The sequence below is a fragment of the Vidua chalybeata genome, chromosome 3, assembly GCF_026979565.1.
Source record: "Vidua chalybeata isolate OUT-0048 chromosome 3, bVidCha1 merged haplotype, whole genome shotgun sequence".
In the NCBI taxonomy this organism is placed as follows: Eukaryota; Metazoa; Chordata; class Aves; order Passeriformes; family Viduidae; genus Vidua; species Vidua chalybeata.
Window position 1 is genome coordinate 1,273,463 of NC_071532.1, and position 18,121 is coordinate 1,291,583.

Here is an 18,121-nt window from a genome sequence, read left to right on the forward strand (position 1 = left end):
GGCCTAGAAAACTGGGTAGTTGTCATGTCATGCACAAACACTGTGAAAACAGCACAGGTATTTTGAAATCATATTTGCAATGAGCTAGAGAGCAGAAGCGCTCTGCTTGTTCACACCATCTCCCACCATGGCTACACATCATCATTTGGTTCAAATTTCTCCTTAGAAAAAGCAGGCAAAGTAGAGATTTCTAATCCTTACCTCCTGGGTGTATTAAAGGACATGCACAAGTTTCCAAATGTGCCAGCTCTACAGACAAGAACTCTTAGGACCAGGAGGAAATCTTTGACTGATGCCTATCGACCCCGGTGGAACTATTTGAAAAAAAACTTTCTACCAAGAACTGCAGTGGTATCAGCTGGAATGGTTCTCCATCCTGTTCATAAAGACTCAAAGTGAGATCTGTAGAGATGGCTCTTCTGTGATTACACTGCTGCTGGCACCAGAAAGGAAAGTACTGCTTGATAGATTAAATACATAGGCTGCCTCCAACAGCTGACACAAAGTACATTATTTAATATTTCTCTTTGGTATTGCTTTGAGGCTGTGACCTGGATTACCTTAAAAATTACTTTTTTTTCAAAAGTGTGTACACCTGAAGGGAATATATCTGTGCATTAAGACTACAATCAAACTAGAATATGCAAAAAGAACCTGGAGACAGAAAGAGTTGTCATCACGTAAAAGATCAGTTCTAAATTTTCAAAACACCACAAAAGATATTCAGAGTACTTGCAGAGTTCCAGTTCAGGAGTGAACTTTCCAAAGCTTGAAACATCCATTTGGCATTGCTCTAACATCAAACATATTTGATTGGCCCAGAGATACAGATATTTGAGTTCTGTACCAGCGATTTGCTTTTCTGGAGATGATAACAATGAGTACAGTATGTGCTAAATGAGACAGCTCATGCAGAAGACAATACAGGAATGGGAAAAAAAGGTATTGATGCCACCCCAGGACTTCACATTAGTTACAGTATGTCCCCAGATACATGCTTTGGTTTTGGTTTTGGCATTTTTTTGGAATTTTTGGTTTGGTTTGGTTTTTGTTTGTTTGGTGGTTTTGTTTGTTTGTTTGTTTGTTTGGGTTTTTGTTTATTTGGGTTTGTTTTGTTTGTTGCTTTTTTTTGTAACAAGGCTAGTTAGAACAGATGCAAACCTTCTCCTCAGATATGACAAAGCAGAGTAAATGTCTGAGGACTTTGATTGCTTTGTGTGCACAGTACATAGAGATTAGTACTTCTCTTTTTCTTTCCTGCCTTTTCCTGCCTAAAGGAGAATGTGTGTAGCCACTGGTATCTATTTTTGCTTACTTGGCACTGAGGGTGAGAAGCTCTCAGGATGTGAAGTTATTTCCAGGCTGTTGTAGAATAACACTGTTACACCTGTGGTACATCTGAGAAGGTTCTGTCCCTTTCTCTGTGGCTGGACATAATAGCTGTGAAATAATGTGGTCCATATCACTAGTCAACATTCCTGTCCCAAACACTGATTAGTCCTCCTGAAAGGTCCCAGATACTTCACACTGCTAAAAAGTCTCCAAACATTATTCACAGTCTAAAACAGAGCACAAATATTCATGTGAGAGAGGAGGAAATGGAAAATAAATTTATTTTCCTCTTGCTTGTGCACTTTGCATTAACTCAGTCCTTTTTCATGCTAGATCAGAAGGATAAACCCCCCCCCCCCCCCGTTTCATCAGACTGAAAAGTCAATAAAGGTGTTTTCTTTTTCCTTATATATTATTTTTATTTTAACTGGGTCACACTTTTAATTAGCAATATTTTGATGATGTGTCTTAATCATTACTACAGAACAAAAAGAAGGCCAAAATCAGGAGATCAGTTTTTACGACTAAGTTAAAGGAAATTTTATTGAGATGTGTGTTTTCACAGAATCACAGGATACTCTGAGATGGAAGGGACCCACAGCTTTGGATCCTCCAGTCCAAATTATAAGTGAATGGTCCACAGCCTTGGTGCTATTAGCACCATGCTCTGACCAACTGAGCTAAATTTGTTTTCATTTTTGTAACATAAGAAAAAATGTGTGGGTATAAATGAAGAGTACCAGTGTTCCACTACAAAAATAAAAATAAAATGATTGCGTGAATCGTCACCAAATTAATGGCACACTAATAATAAGTTCATAGCTCTGAGGAAAACAAACTTTACTTACACTGAGCCAAATAAGGAGAGACACATTTGTTGTGTGTGCTTATTGCTTGAAATAGCTGATAGTTATTGTACTATTGTTGTGGTTTTAAACCCAGCTGGAAACTAGTGCCACACAGCTTAATTTGCTCAACCCCTGCCTCTGTCCCCTCTCACCCTGGTGGAATGGGGAGGAGAATCAAAGCAAAACTTGTAAGACCAGTTTAATAATTGAATTTAAAGTAAAATAATGGTAAATTAAAATAATAATGAAAATAAAAGCTATATAAACAAGTGGTGCTTAATTCAGCTGTTCACCACCCACAAATCAATGCCAGTCCTGCCTTCCTGAACTCAAATTGTGTCTCCTCATGGGTAACTCCCCTCAGTTTATTTACAGGGCATGATGTTCTGTGGTGTGGAATATCAGTTCTAGTTATCTGTCCCAGCTAGGCTCCCTCACGGGTTTTTTGGGTACCTACTCACTGTCAGAATGCAAAACAAGAAAAAAAAAAAAAATTCTTGCCTTAGAATAAACACAACTTAGCAAAGTCCAAAACATGGTGTATTATCAACTCCATCCTTGTTCCGAATCCAACCACAGCCCTGTAAGCACTCCTGAGAAGTTAACTCTGCTCTAGCTGAAACCAGGACAACTATCAGTGCATTTCTTATGTTATTCTGCATCACTGCCTTCCTCATGTCTGATTGTAGAAGGCTGAGAGGGTCGCTCATGACTGAGCACAGAATAGCATTTGACCAGTTTATTCAAAATTTGGTTTTCAAATATGCGAGCCAGACTCCATAAACTGAACAAACCCTCTGTGGACAGCAGGAAGACCCAACCTTCTGTGAATCTAGGCAGAATCTACTCAGTCATCCTCTCAGCAATGTGCCAGCACGCTCCCAGCTCAGTATCTGAACTTTTAGAAGTGGTTTAGGTGTCCCAGAGTGCTGGGTTAGAGCCACGGAGAGTGAAGGTAGGACTGCAAGGGGCAGCTGGGATCCTGCACACTTAAGGGCAGAGGTGTCATCACAGGCATCAACACCAAGAGCAAAAGGCTTCCCTCAGTGCAGGTAGATAGCATTTATCTGCCCCAATATCATGAAGAAATATTGTCATTGCACAGCTTGCTAGCTCATGTGGAAAGACCAACATCAATGAACTGAATAAATGGAACTACAGATATGCAAAAAAAACCCAAAAGTGTAAGTGCAGGATCCCAGTAATGCCTTCTTTTTTTATATAAAGATCCATTTGAGGCCACTGAGATAATTTCAAAGTACAATATTAAGAATCTCTTAATCTGTCCTGAATTTCTTCATAGTGGAAAAGAAAAGGTTGGCTCAGTAATCAAACCACAAGTCAGCTGCTGTGATTACTGTGATTCCCTTTCTACTTTTGTTAAAACAGACCATTTTCCCTTTGAGGGTTGTACAAGCCCAAATCAATGAACCAAAATTGGTTCCAACACACTAATTTGGGTTCATTGATTTCCAGGCCAACATTCCTTTTGTTTACTAGACAAAATCTCAACAATCTGTCAGTAATATTTGTCGGCCTTTTTGTTTGAACTTATTTCAAATGCTTTGTCTCCTTTCCATTGTTCTCCTACCATCAGCCAGTGTTTCAGGGTACTGTAATATTTCCTAGAAGCTCAATTCTCACAGGTGAACACCTACAGAGTTCCTGAATATGATACACTATATTGAAGCTGAAATTGTGCTAGAAGCAAGAGCTTCTACTGCCTAGGCAAAAATATGAAAATATTAGAAATAGGTCGTCGTGGCTGGTTTTTAGCTTTTAGGAACAGAAGAGTTCTATGCACAACCAAGAGAGATAAAAATTACTGTTCCAATACTCCCATTGGAAAAGGCACCTTTGTAACTTTGGTGTGCTCCAGATTTGCAGTGCCATACTTAAGTCAATGTTGCTTTAACTGAAAGGCTTAATTGGTGCTAAGTCATACAGTTCACTGTGCGTTTTGCTGAGCTTACTCCTTATTAATGTCACATCAAGGTAAGTGAAAAATAACTCTTTTCTCAATGATTACAGTGGCACATATGAAATTTTCACAGAGGTAAAGATGAACAGTCACAGTTACTTGATCTATTTGAATTTTAGTATGATTTTAGTTTTTTCTCTTAAAAAAAAAACCCGACTAATATTGCCTTTCACTATCATGGCAAACACAATATTTATTAAAAAATTGTTTTGTTCCTTCCATATGAAATATATGATTGATATCAGAAATACCATTCATTTTTTAGCCTGAATGTTCATTTCTAAATCATGAAAGATAGAAAAGAAATCTAAGAAAACAAAAGTTTTATCAAATCCCATATATCTGTTTTGAAATGTCCTTGTCTGTTGTTGTTTCAAAAGGATTTCAGCAGAAATGCCTATTTTGGTTTAGTTACTGCTTTTAGGAGAATATGGAATTAACAAAAGGTAAGTGATCAAACACTGATTAACTTAAAAATATGTATTTCAAACCATAACAGAAGGCTATAGGCATTTGATATTTTCAATGGGTTGCTCTTCAAAAAAGAAGCTTCAAAAAAAGCAAATGGGTTGTTCAAAAAAGAACAAAATTCGTTGTATGATGCTCTGACTGGTAAGCCAGGAATGCTGCACAGAATGGAAGGATTCTTTTTCTGGTTATTACTCCCATGTGTTTAATGAGTATTATTTCACATCCTGGCTTTAGTTCTTTTCTTTTTAGTTCTATTGCATATGTACTTTGCATTTTGAAAAACTTTGAGGGTTTTTTTTTGCACTCTTAAAATTGGATGTTTCAACAGAGATGATTAATGTGACTCTCCAATGTATTCTCTTGGACCTATTTTATTTCCATTCCATTCCATTCCATTCCATTCCATTCCATTCCATTCCATTCCATTCCATTCCTCCTTCCACCCTGCTTTTTCATTTTCCCTTCCTGGCCTTATCCAAAGCTTACAGCAGTCCATGGTCCATGACTTCCATGGTTTCAGTGAACTCCAGGACAGGACCTTTAAGTGTTAATGAAGAACCAAATGTTTGCTTTTACATGCACATTGCAGATATGATTTCACTTTAGTGATCCTGACTTTGGGTTTTGCTTAGCACCCCTGGCTGAGGCACTAAACTTTTAAATAGTACAATAGTACAATAGTACAAAATAAACTTTTAAATAGTAAAATAAGTTATGGAAAAAGGCATGATTAAAGAAGTAAGAAAGAAAAGGGAATAAAACAAGGCTTATAAAAGGACAGGTGAAACAGAAATAATAATAGGGGAGAAGAGACAACTGTTTGGTTAATGAGAGGCTGAGAATAAATGAGCTTTTAGAGAAGATTTGAAAGAGCACATTGATGTAAGAGAATGAATTGAAACCAGGAGCTCATTCAACAACAGACAGGCAAGAAAGGAAAGAGTGTTTGAAATCAGTAAGGATGAGAGAATTATAATTGCCTTTATGTTCTTGCTTTTTGCATCTCAACAAACAACATTCAGCAATCAAAGGTTAATAGCAAACAACTTGTCATAATTGGATTGCTCTCCTCCCAAAATGGCACAGCAGCAGCAGTGAGGCAAAACATTCACATTTGCCAGCCATGACATGCCTTGGTAATCCCAAGGTAGTGCTAGAAATGTATTATTAGAGAGCAGAGCAAATGGAAGGCATGATAAACAGGCACACCACAGACTAACCTAAACCCACCCAGGAAGAGTGACAAAAAAGGAAAGGTTCACTGCTGTTATATGAACTCTCACAGCGTATTTAAAGGCTGTTAATATGTGTGAGACAGAGGCTATAAACACTGAAATTCTTTAGAGAATTTGTTTACTTACTGTAAAAACTCCAGCAGCTTGGTCTCAAAGCTCTTTTGCCACTGTGGTCACTGTGGCAGGGCGAGGCTGAGGGCAGTGCCAGTGTCTCATGCAGCTCAACAGAATTGTCCCACACTTGTGGATTACAAAATAATTATTAATGCCAGCGATTTCTGAAACAGAAATAACACTGTGGCATTTCTGATATAGAATTGGCCTTTTTATTAACAGTATAACAAATACTACATGCATCTTTTATGAAATCTTCATGCACCTTGTATGAAAATCAACAATGAATTTTTATTCAACAAAAATCAGCAATTTTCTTTTGGTTTTGAGTGTTGATCTTCTCAACCTGCTTGAAATCTGAGGAGAAAAATAAAAAAATCAAGTAAACATGATAAGCAAAGACAGATGAGCTGATAAAGACCCAGTTTGCAACGCACTGCACCAAACATGAGATGTATAAGGTGCAGATCATAGGATTTCTGCAGAGGGAGAAAAATAACCTAAACTTCACTGTACTTACACTTGGGGTTTTTTTCAAGATGAATGTAGCCCAAAGATCTCTGGGTAAATGTTGAAGCATTCAGGGCAAATGTTGAAATTTTTAGGACAGTTTAGAAGATACATACTATACATAAATTGTGCAAAACTGTAATAAAGTCCTTATTTTAACACTGGATCTTGGTAGAAAGATGGACTTCTGAAAGTTGTTAAATACATGAACTTTTGTAACTCACTTCTTTTAATATTGTAAATGAGTTTCCAAATAGCTGTGTGCAGTATTTCAGTTTCTGCTGGCAAGAGCATTTTTATTTTCTTGACCCAGTGATGAATTATCTGGATTGTTGCTTTACAAATATTAAAAAGAGAACAGAAGAGAGTAAGCAGGTCTTTATAGTAGAATTATTATTCTGTAGGCCAAAAGTATTATTTCTTAGGCTCCATTAAGACATCAGTAGGGGCACAGCAGCTCAGGGATCAAATCCTGACAGTGCAATAAAGCAAACTGATGTGTTTTGTTGGTTTTTTTTTTTCCCTTCTCTTTCCTTAAAACAAGAATGCTGTAAGATATCAAATATTGCAGAAATTCCCTAGATCAGTCCTGCCTGGAGAAAGGAGAGAAGCTGTGCAGCATGAGTCATTCTTAGCCAATCCCTCTTGATAACATCTTCTCCCCTTTGTGCCCCACCAGATCTGTTATTTCAGATCTGCTCTCTCAGACACAACAGCATCGAGAGCTCCTTGCCAGCAAAGTTGGAGGATGAGCATTAAGAATCCTCCCATAGGAAACTGGTCATATATTTCCAGAAGACTTCATACCCTGCACACTGATAAGGCCACGAATTTGAATTTTCTAAGCGGAGGAAAGAGTTTTCTAACCAAAAATCACACAACAAAATCTTTGCTGTGCTGATGTCATGGGTAAAAATCCCCTTGGCTCAAATAGAGACCATTTCCCTCCTTGTCCCAATGTCACAGAAAATCCAGAAAGAACACACCATCAACCACTGTTGATGCTTCTCTACCCATAACAAAGTGTGATTTTCATGCAACCAGCACAGAGAAGCAGGTAAAAGGGCACACTGATCCTGCAAAGGTTCAATTTTAATGCAGTTTCATCCAGAGCAAAGAAAACTCAAGCTGCATATGCTCATATATTTTTCATAAGGACCATATTTCATCACGAAATTTTTGTCTAGAATGTAAGAGACCACACTAATTCACTCTAGTGAATTATAAATGCCTTTTTTTGGAGGGGGTGTGTGTGATTCAGTGCACCAATGTCACAGTATCAGCATGGGAATAGAAAATAGTAGAAAAAAATCCTGCAGATTCATTTCAAAATTGTCTAGGAAATCTCTCTGCTTTTCCTCTTATTTATTTATAAAGAAATACAATTAATCATAATGTTCTACTGATTTAATTGCTGTTCTTTTATTTAGTTTCTATAGAGATGTTTTTACATATGGTTCATGTGACTTTTCATAAAACAGGGATGGGAAAATGGTGACTTTCAGAGTTATGTTTATCCAAATTGTCACTTTTTGCTGAAATAAAACGTATATCATAGAATAGAGAGTGTAAAATTAGATGCCTGGATACGAATATCTGGTCTGGTGATTAGTTTTCTGGGGTTTGGTGGATTTTTTTCCTTTCCCCATTTTGTTTTTTTTCCCTGAATATATAGAAAAAGTGCTTGAAAATGTTAATTACAGAACTTAACATTGTGTGTCACAGTTAGGAAAGACTGTTCTGATCCACTGTCACTTCCAGCTGGAAAAGAAGGACTCTCAGATATTACATGATATAGGAAAATACAGCGTTATTCCACATCATACTGGTGTGTTTTGTCCATCAAATGTGTTGAAATAAGTTTTCAGCTCAGAAGAAAATCCAAAGATACACATTTGAAACAACCATATTTAGAGTTTGAGAACAAAGTAGCGTTCAAAGATCAAATATATTGTTCTCCCTATGAGAAAGCCCTTGTGCTGCTCAACTCACATTCTCCAAAACACACTTTTATAAGTTGTGTCAGACTCTGTACAATGACATTTTGTCACTGATTTGAAAAGATGTCCTCTTCTGTCGGTGATGTAAGGTCAGGATCCAAAGCACAGACGTGCATGTGCAGCACTGGACCCACAGCCAGTTTTACTGCTGTACAAGCAGCAAGACAGTAAAATAAGGCCATGAAATATAGAACATCCTCTGTGTGGTTCCTGGCTGAAGTCACTGGGTTTTAGCAAAATTTAAGGCTCAGTAACACAAGGAAAAGCCCTGCACAGGTTCTGCCGGCAATCCTTGCACCAGGGATGTCGTGGGGGATGAGTGAAGCCTGAGCCAGGAAAGGATAAGTGGTGCTCAGGCACACAGGACCCCTCTGCACGAAAAAAGCTTCACTGTTTAAGTGAACTGGATTGCAGAGCACTTCATTTTGCAGAGGCAGCTGTAACTGGCCTTGGGCTTTGGTCCAAGACATCCATTTTGTGTCGAATATATAGGGACTGAGCAGTGTTTTAAGGAGTTTGTAGACCCTTAAAGCAGTGTTTTGCCAAGAAGAAATGGAATACACAAGTTTTCCAGTCCAGTTAGGGAGAGCACCTTAGTAATCCCCTTTCCCAGTTTTCCACATCTATCTATATATAAAGGACTGAGGGTGACTTGCAGGAAAGTGGTTCAGACCAAGGAATGGCTCAGAAGGACCTCAGCTGGAGGCAGGGCAAGAAGGTGCAGCATGAAGGAAGGGTTGGAAGAGGGCATTTTACCTGTAATTGGTTATTATTGATTATATCTCAATTAATGGAAGGAAACTCTAGACAGATGATGAAATACGCAGACAATATGCCCAGACCTGGTTAGGGACAATAAGCTTCTCACAAACAATATTGAATAAAAATAATTATTTCTTGACATTTTCTCCCCTTCTTCAAATGTCAACTTAATTTTTTCCAGACTTTTACTTATTAATGTGGCAGATCCTATCCATCATGTCATGTTTATTCTTATTTTGTCAGCAATTCAAGCCAGAGATATAACTCAAAGTAATCACATTAAATGGTCAAAGCAAGGTAGATTCTATAATGTCTTTGCTCAAAGTTTTTTTTACAAACCGTTTTATTTTACTTTATTTTGTTTCATTGCAGTGTTTTTTGAGGGACACAACTATTTACCTGATGAGCTTGAGATTTATTATCATAATAATTTCAAGAGTGATTTTCATATCTGGCATTAAATACACAAATCATCCATGAAAAGTAAATTTCAGTAAGACATTGTCTATTTATTATTCGTGTGGATCTCAATTATTTATGATCTTTTTTCATATAATATTTATGTGTGTTAATCATTATTAATCATAAGGTTTTACTCCTGGCTACAGCTAATGCTTTTGCATACCTCTTTCTTATTCAGACTGTGCACTCTTCTCATGAGACTGCTGTATGATGTGACTTCGAGTCACAGTACATGTCCTTCACCAAATATTCACTTGTTTGCTTTGTTGGATTAAATAGATTAAATAGGAAAGTCAGTAACTAGATTTTCTAGTGCTGACTTTCTCACTTGGATGCATTGGGAGCAAGGGAAAGTCATCACAGCTGCAGATATCCTGCTCCTTCTGTTTCTAAAGCAGGTCTGTGCAGAAGATGACTGAGCACTGCAATCACATTTTAACGTGTAAAGTGTGTGGAGAGCTGCATTTTCTTGAAATACCGGCAAAATTATAGTGAAAAGTGTCGTGGAGCTGTTTACTCACCTCTGACACTCCACCTTGCAGGTACTCTTCTGGTTTCATAGCAGCCTAAGGGAAGTGCTTAACCCTGTGTATGGAGAAATAGAAAAACACAGTTAGCATTTAGAGGCTGGAGGAAGTCCAGGGGAGGTTTGAGAGTCTGTTAGACCGCTTATTTGACATATGCAGGCAAAAAGAATTCTTGAGTAATAACAACAACAACAAAATATGTCTCTCTCCATACAGGAACTGAAGTAGAAGAAAAATTACCCTCATACTAAACCAGTGCAATGCCACATATTAAATCATGGGCTGCTAACATGTCGCCTTATGTAAATTATATATAGGACAATGAATGTGCAGGAGATTTATATGGACTAAAAATAGCACTCAGACACCCTAGATTTGCCTGTGTAAAATCCAGCACTTTGCAATATAAAATTAAATGTGAGAATAAGTAGTTCAGACACATAAATCAGAATCTGAACAGAACAGCCAAATCATATTCAGTCCAGCTTGCTACAGCAATTTCTTTATCCCCAGCAAGACAATGTCTTGTAAGCTAGAGTTATCTTAGTCCTCAACCTGCTCCTCCATGGGATGGGGAAAATGCTGGGAAAAGAGGTCAGGTGATGTCAGCAGAAATGCAGGAACACCGATCTAAGTACTGGTGGTAAAATTCAGACAGGTCAGGGATGCCACTTTTGGAATCTGGAAAATTTTAAAAAGGGAAAAATGTTCCTTGTCTATTTTCACGTGGAGTTACATTTGGGTTCACTTGCAATGATAATTATGTTTGGGTAAGGGCATTAATCATAGACACCCACTGGATGCAGTGCTCTTATCTCTACTCTCATGTTCAGGGTCTTTGGAAGAAAACTGTGAATGGAACGTGTAGCTATAAGGTATTTGTATATTTTGGAACATGCAGCTTACTGAGAGAAGCTTTCTCAAAATGCATATGGATTTCTCCATGCAGGTCTTTCCGACAGCTAAATGTTGAACATTTAGCATTCCAGAACCTTTCAAATGTATTTCATGTTCAGATCTTTTTTGATTTCTTCAGTGAATGATTCTTGGCTATCAAAAAGTTTGTTATCATGAAGTAATCTGTGAATAAGAGTATTTTCTAGTTTGTTTTTTGCTTGTCAATTGAAGAACTGATATTCAACTATGCAAAGCAAATTATACTTTCTTGCTTCCTGGTTGGATACTCAATAAGTAAGATTATACATAGACTGATTTTATTTTTTCTCTGGTGGTTGATAGAATTCAAACTTCCACACTGACAGCTCATCTCTAACAAGCCTCCATGTGAAGATGGCTCAAAGTTTTGAATGTTCACAGCAAGAAACTGTTAATGAATAACAAGCACATGAACTTGTGGCACCAAGTGGACATCCATTCCCTCTTCTGCATTGCCCACTTCATTAATTGCTACCTACTAGTAACTGCACATTTAGAAAACAGAAAAATTTGTCTTAATTGCATTTGTGCTACTAAAGCAGAAACCAAGCATGCTCAGATTTACCATATCACGGACTTGGTTTATTCTGTGCTTTTGCAATGTATCGGGTTTGTGGAATAGCTCTTCCTCTGAGTTGATGAAAGCCTAGGGCAGCCCATTTTCCTTTCTTTTGCTACTATGAGGGCACTTTTGTAGCAAGAAACCTTCTTTCCAAGATGTGATAATTGCTTCAACCAGTTTCTTTTTTCAGTGCAGCTTTTCGCCTCCGCGAATGCATCGCTGCAGTGAATTCACAAACCAGCTCTGTCTGGTTCAAATCCATGAACCTACACTTGTGATAAGATAATGAATGCACACCCATCAAGCAGAACCACACTGGAAGTGCTGTGGGCAAGTGTACAGTACAATAAATTTTGTTAAACGAGGATGATGCATTTTTAGAGGCTATCACTTCTCTGAGGTGTTCGTTCACTCATCTGGCTCCACTAGTCACCACAGAAGGAGGTTTTGGTCACTCTGTGCTCAGGGAGATAAAGTACACAGCAGCAAATGTAAATAAAGGAAGCATTCATGAATATATATAGATATATTGGTATAGTATTTAATTAGCTGCTGTTGGGAAAGGGCATAGCAACATAGAAAACTGATTCGAGCTGTTTCATATGTTATCATAAAAAAATTAATCAGTTAGCCATATAATGCCAGGCTAAAATACAGATGGTTAAAAAACAGCACAAAACATTAGTTTTATACATGTACTAGAGAGACATATCTGCAAGTTTTAATGTCTTAATCCACATAAATCAGAAGGCTTTATTTCCCTGTTAATAAAAAAGAGAAAAATAGAACTCCCTCCTTAGACCAGTGGATAGAAAATGCTTTATGTACAAAAGTTTTCATATCATTATTACTAATATTGAACAGCAGTGAGATCCTCAAGCAGCTTTATTAAATATCCAGTGCTTCATACACAGGGTAGACTGAGATTGGCTTTAAGGAAAGGAAGTTTTTATGATGAGGGTGGTGAGACATTTGAACAGGCTGTCCAGAGAAGTGGTGGACTCCCCACCACTGGAAATGTTCAATTCAGGATGGGTGGGGCTTTGAGCAACCTGGTCTAGGGAAAGAGATACCCGAGAAGCTGGGTTGGATCATTTTTAATAATCCCTTCAGACTGAACTATTTGATGATTCTATGTGATAATTACCTTTAAAAAATCCAGATTTTACAAGGATTGGGTGGAGGAAATGAATTGTCTCATGCAGGCTTTCAGGATCAACTTGGGCTCTAGTTTGATCACTCACTATGCTGTCAGATATGCAGACTCAGGATCTGGGCAGAACAACTTTAAAAGAAAATGTTTAGATCAAAAAAAACACTGAAGGTCCACCATTTATCTTTCTGATAACTTAAAGACAGCTCCAAAAATGTGTCTTCCCCAGTAGATGTGCAAAATACTTAGCATCTCTAGGATCTGGAAAAAACAAATCCCTTGACATTTCTGAACCTCTTGGCATAGCTTTCATCCATGGGGTCTATTCCAAAATGCTATTAAGGCTTCCATAACACAGGAGTTTTATGGACACAAAACTCATAAGATAAATGATGGACGTTTGCCATGCAGTTTATAAAGCAGAAGATTTGCTCTGTGATCTGCCATGCCTAGAGAAGTTTGAGGCCAAGATCTCTCAGGAAGTCAGCGTTCTGCTTTTGCTCTTGCTGAGGATTTGTCCTGAGCAGGAGTGCCAGCAAATTGCAGGCACTATGATATATTGTCTGACGGAGGAGAACTCATTTGGGACCAAACAATAAACTGAGTTCAAAACTTCATTGTGCTGCACAAATCAGATCTGTTATGTAAGGCTATCTCTCTTAACAGGAGCAAGCCTGAACCAGCTGCTAAACTGATTAGTTTAGACAGACAGGAAATCTACTTGGGTTTTTTTTTTTATTTTAAATCTTATTGTTGCTGATGAAGGAGCAAGAACACTTTTTCATATTTATAATTTAGATACAATGTTAAATCTACAAATTGAGACAGTATAGAGCAATTTTATGTACAATTTTAAATTTTATTTCATAGACCTTATCTGCTGCTATTTTAATATTTTCTTTTATGTTTTTCCTTCTGTGCCAGTCTGTATTTTTTTTCCAGGCTTCTCTTAACATTTCCTGCCAAACAGCTCTCTGACTCACTTAACACTCTAGAGAAATATGAAAGGATCCTTCAGGCAGCTTGGGCAAATGAATAATCTTCTTCAAGGGTCACAGGGTCATCTAATGCCAGAGTCACAAGTGTCTGTACATACATAAAATACAGAATACTGAAAGTATTAAAAAAATGCTCCAGTAATATCAAGAGCATATTTTAATTGTTCACTTCAGTAAACTTCCCATGGCTCAACTCAAGAGGTCTTGGATAAATTTCGATCTGCATATATTAAATGTAACATTTGCTCTATAAGAATGAAATGGTAGCATCCTACAAAAGAAGCTCAAAGTGCAAAGCAGACTTGCATTTTCCTTCCCTAAAAATCTACAGATGTCTCTAAGCCAACCTGTTCAACTCAGCTTATGGTTGAAAACCATATTCTACAAAGTTGATGAATACCAACAAGTTCCTGCCTGAATTCCCAAAAGTATCTTATCAGTCTTCATGCTTTTGTTTAGCCACAATACTCCACTTACAAATAAAATTCCCTTTTTTCTCTTTTAATCAGATCCTAAAGATCTTTCAGAGTGGGAATGACACCTGAAACGATAGGGATTTGAGTTATGAATCTTTATTCTGTTCAGTGTTCTCAACCTAAGAAGTTGAGAAGTCAGAGCTTTGACCTGAAAAAAACGGGATTACAAATATGCTAAGTGTATATTGAACACAGATATTATAAATGCTAGCAGATATTACAGATTATTTTAAACCCCCCCATGACTGATAAGAACATATGACATTAATAACACAGTGCCATTCTTTCCATACCATTTTCTTCCACTCTTATGTATAACAAAAGCCAGTTTATGCATAGAGAGTGTAAATAACAGGCACACTCGTCATGAAGATCCTTAGACTCTATATTTTCTACTGCTTTCTGCCAGGAGGAAACAGAGCTACATAACTTGAGGTCAAAATGATGAACATCTTTTCCAAACGGGAAAAGCTCTAGATATTTGTTTCTATTTTGAAGCAAACACGGCATAAATTCAACTTATATAATAACACAAAATTGTAAGTAATCTTGGATTTCCAGACTAGTGACCTTGAATACTTAAAGTTATTACTCATGTTGGATCAAATAACAGCCATTGTTATTACAGCAAAGAACATAGGAGAGACAACATGCACCTTTTTAGATCAGCAAATCATTTCCACACCACTGTGTAAAAAGCTTTCTCTGCTTACTTTATGTATATTGAGTCATTTTTCAGGTCAATTGTTCTTAACTTGCATTAATCAAAAGGAGAGAATAAAATGAGATACCAAGAACATATTTAAAAACTTAGCTAACAGTCAGGCTATAATTTTTCTGGATAATTTTCTTCTGGATTGTGGATTTGGGGAATGATTTCTCCATTTCAAACATAAAGAAAAAATAAAACAAGAAAACTATGAACCAACAAAAGCTGGGGAAAGGAGGTCTTGGTTCTAAAAGCAGCTGTGCTCTTTAGCAAGTGTTTCTGGAATTGCAAAGGACAGCAGAACTATTCACCTCCTGGCCATTCTGCAATTGCTTGAGACCCTTTGCTGTAATAGCCAACACAGTGCTTTTAGGAGCACTTTTTTTTTGGCAAGGCAGGTTATGACATTAATGGAAATGAAAGAAAACACTGATAATCCCAGATCTTGCTACGTTCTGCCTGTATCATTCCTTGGGAGGACATTTAATGATCAGAAAACACCAAGTGCCTGTGAAAACTGTAATTCCTCATTGTTTCAAGTATCGACTGAGCTAACCACAGCTCAGCCTCAGCAGAGAAAATTCCAACTTTCTTATGGCCCCCTCCTGCTTTCACCACATGCTGCCAGTGATTTAGATGAAAACAAAACTGAGTCCAGGGATTTGCAATCCTTCATTACTCAAGTCTGCAGTTTTGGCTCTATATTTATTCCTATTCATAACTTTAGTGACTTTTCCTTCTTTTCATGAAGAATGAGCTAATTCATTGATTAACGAGACTTGTGCTCGGCTTTCCCCATGTGTGCACCACTTTCTCATGTGAGATGTGGGTTTACACACCTGCTGCTAATTACAGTGTGATTAGTTAACTCAGAAACTGCATTCAACTCCCCAGAGCAGAGAGGTTATGAAAGGCCAATCACTCTTGGTCTTCCAAAAGGAAATCTCACCTGCTACCCTTGCTCTAGCCAGTCCTGACACAAGCAGACAAGCAAAACATGTTGCATCTTTGTGTTCTCTTGTGATCTGGGTGTAAGGTGATTCATGGGATAATTCCATTTAATTCCATTCCATCCCTGGCAATTTGCATATTCAGCATATTTGAGTGGGAAAGAAATGCTCTTGAGCTATTCACATGTTTGTTTACAGGGTCATGCTCAGCTCTTTCTTATTTTAACTTTCCTGCCAGGAATTTTCATAACATGGGAACTGCAGGAAGTTCTTACAAGTATTGGATGTGTTTATCTGGGAACAAGGTAGAGGATACCACTTGCTGTAATCAGTGCTTCAGTATTGATTTCAGTCAGATACTGTTTGATTAAAATGATTTATGCTTCAATTATTTGCCTTCAAAATTGTGCTGAAGCAAAAAGCTTAGTGTATGTAATTTAGATGGCAAAACAGACAAAATAATGCTGCTGCATTCATGAAATTTTTAAAAATATATTCACTTAAATCATTTACCAATGGGAGAAAGCAATTATAAGCGACACAAAAGCCCAGAAATAATAACTTTTATAGTACCAAACATGTCTTATTATATTAACAGTAATAGTGAAATTAGGCTTCTAATCAATGTTTTTGAAGATGTCTTTGTCAAGAAAACCCCTTTATAATATACATATTATAAAGTATGTGCATGTCAGTGCCCTCTGCTGGATAGAGACAGATCCAAATTGGTGTTTATGATCAGGTCTTCACCCAACAGCTGTTTGTAAGAAGCTATAAACTGTTGTTATTCAGTACAAAAGGTGAGGGAAATCATACTTGTGAGGCATATGATGGAAAAAAAATTGTTTGAGATCTAGCATTCCTCGATTTTGACCCCAAGGTCCATTGCAAGTTGTTGAGATAAGCATCTGTGATCTTTTTATCTTTCATTATCTGCAATTTTTAATTCAGCTCTTTCTTTGTCCATGAGCAAGTGTAACCACTGCCCAAAAGGTTTCTTTGTGCAGTATTTCAGAGTGGAATTGTGTTTTCCTTTTTTCCTCAGCTATAGCCTTCTATTTTAACACTATGTATTACAGGAGGCCCCCAAGTGGCCTTCAGAAATGTTTATCAGCTGTTTTACAGAGCATGCTTTACTGCTGCTGAACTAATTTTTACAGAAATTACATAAATGCTGTCCCTACTTACCTGCTTTAGGGCAAAAACTCTATTTCCAAGGCTCTTAGCCTAACCAGTTCTAAATTCATTAAAAATTACAGCCCAGCCTCAGCTTCATTCCAGATGAGATGCTGCCTTCAGGGTCGCTCATAGAGGCCACCTGTGAAAAACATTTCATTCTTTTATTCCCAGAATGTTGGACTGGGGAAACCAAATGGGTTATCAAGGAAGAAAGGCATTAAGTAGCCACATGCTTGAGGTAAGATGCTGATTTTGTGTCGTTATAAATCTCCTTTTTCCCCCGAATACTAAGTTATTCCTTTTAATTCTTAAAGGAAATGTTCTTCATTCTGGGTGCCCTGTCCACTCTCATCGTAGTGCTCACTTGTTCTACTTCGCATGGCTACAAACAACTATTTATCAGTAACCAGCCATGGCACAAGGCAATATCTTCCTCAGAGCTCAAAAATTAATCAAAAGCCAGGAGCTGCTGCCTTGCCAGAGCTCTGCTGCATCCACAGGGGCAGCAGTTCACGGGTTCAAATGTGTCCCCTGTCCCACTCAGCCTTGCTGCCCTTCACTCAGTGCTGTGTTTCCTCGTGGAGAGGTGCTTGGTCAGTCAGGGGCTGCCCAAGAGCTGCTCCCTGCATTTCTCTGCATAAACTGCATAAATCCTCTGCTTGCACTACGGGCATTTATTCAAGCAATGCCTTTTTTTGCCTTCAGCAGCGACACGTTAAAAACTGAAGGATGAATTGAGCTGATCGTGCACTTTTAAAGTGTCTAAAATCAGATGCTAACTAATAATATCAAGCTTTGGACTCAGTAATTAATGATAATTCCAAAAGCAACATTGTAAAAAGAAATGCCTTTTCTTGTTTCTTTTTGGGTTATTTTAATATTTATTATTCTCATCTGCTTTTTAGCCATAATACTT